The sequence below is a fragment of the Quercus suber genome, unplaced genomic scaffold (assembly GCF_002906115.3).
Source record: "Quercus suber isolate HL8 unplaced genomic scaffold, Cork oak 2.0 scaffold_292, whole genome shotgun sequence".
Classification (NCBI taxonomy): Eukaryota; Viridiplantae; Streptophyta; class Magnoliopsida; order Fagales; family Fagaceae; genus Quercus; species Quercus suber.
The window spans coordinates 505,466-507,311 of record NW_027069748.1 but is presented as its reverse complement, the minus strand read 5'-3'; the positions used below and the strand labels follow the sequence as shown (position 1 = coordinate 507,311).

Sequence of the window (1,846 nt, the reverse complement as noted above, 5' to 3'; positions counted from 1 at the left end):
GACCTTGGAATTCCATATTTTGCTTATTAATATCACACACACACACACACACACATATGGAAATTGAATATAGAAATGAGGTGAAAAGAATAGCTTGACTTTGAATTAAAGCAAGCATCAAGGAAACATGCAATGTTCAAAGCCTCTAAAAAAAAGGTATACTCACCCATGTTTTTGGCTGTGTTCACATCAAAGATTCTAATGAATGCTGATAGAAGGGATACAATGACATTGTAGCAATACTCGATGCTGTAGATGACTGGTTTTCATATTCAACAGACCGATTTAGAAGTGACCCTAAAGGTAAATAGTATTGTAGCAAAAGAAAAAATCATCTCCTGATTTCCAGTCTATACCTAGAGGGGCAGATCATTTCCTGAATGATAAACTGTGTATTAATATGGATTATGGAGTGGAGAGTCTAAATCTTGGTAATATATGATAAATTCTCTACTTTGCTCAGTTTTGTCTCCTTTAAGCAACAGCATTCAGAAATGAGAAAAACAAATGATTAAAAAATATATATATAATAAAGTAAAAACTCACACCATCTTGGTTAATCGGAAATGAGAACCCACAGAGACCCGCTGAAAAAGGCAGGCAAGTAACACTGTACTTGCATCTAGCACCTAAAGAATAAAACATTCTTGTCAACCACATAAATATTACAACATGAATCACAACTGCTTATGACCCAAATCATACAACCAACTCTTATACGCGCAAATGCACACACGCAACTCAACTATGGTAATAATTATTTCATACATCAGTTATATGCATCTTCCCTCTCACAAGAATGGGCCCTACAATTATATGGGACCCACATTCTTTAAGAGGGCTGATACATTTATCAGAGCGCACAAAGCTCAACTGTATCAAAATAGTAATAACTATCTCATGTATCAAATATATGTATCATCTCTCTAACAATCGTGTAGTACCTATACAATGTAAAAGATGCATGTGGTATCATCATCATATAAAGAATCATATAATTGCAATGTCATGTCTACTCAGTACTCTCTAATGCTTTACAAAACAACATTCAATTTGTCAAAATCTAACTAATTCGGAAATGTTGAATCAGACAAAGCAGAATTATACTCCACAAAATATTTATTTTTTTATTTTTTTTAAAAATTGCAACATCATGTTAAAAATAATAATAATACAAATAATTAACAATTCTCGGTGCGGTTTAAAAAACTTAAAAATAAAATCACGATTGCATAAAAGATCGTTTGGTTGCCGAGAAAATGTGGGAAAATGAAATGAAAGCTCACCGAAACCTAATCGCGATCTGAATTCTGATTAACACCATTCAACCAAACGGCAAATTTTACTTCGAATTGAATACTACGTAGAAAGCGCTGAGGAACATGAAATGAACTTTACGAATAAAATGAGAGAAAATTCAGAGACATAGAAGGTTGAGATCTGATCTGAGAAAAAGAGAGCTTACCAGCTTGATCTACTTCGTACCTTCTCCTCTAAATTCTAATTCTCTTTCCCAGATAGAGAGCGAAAACGAAAACGAGTGGGAAAATTGTACGAAAAGAGATAGTTATAGGAGTTTGGATTTATGGGCTTTTTTCTGGGCCCAAGTGCTTAATGAGAAGCCGGTTATGTTATCCGTTGGGTAAACTTTTGCATTTGACCCAAGCTATTGGGACTTTGGGTCAGCATTTTGGGCTGCCTTCTGACGTGGAGGAAATAATTTTAATTTTAATTTTTTTAATCAGGTCAATTCTAAGAAACCCAATTTTAAAGTTTAAAAATCATAGGGAAAATTACACAAATCCTAACCTTTGAAGAAATGACTTCCGAAATGCCATAATGTTAA

The 1,846-nt window shown here is 33.7% G+C and overlaps 1 long non-coding RNA gene across 1 annotated transcript; it reads right to left on the bottom strand.

The window, feature by feature from the left end:
• On the bottom strand, nucleotides 1-1,538 carry LOC136071183 (uncharacterized). The gene is made up of 4 exons (XR_010632495.1): nucleotides 1,466-1,538; nucleotides 1,287-1,373; nucleotides 549-629; nucleotides 1-376 (listed from the first exon to the last, which is right to left on the bottom strand). It is a non-coding gene; the product is annotated as an uncharacterized LOC136071183 (long non-coding RNA).
• Nucleotides 1,539-1,846: the final 308 nt, after the last annotated feature.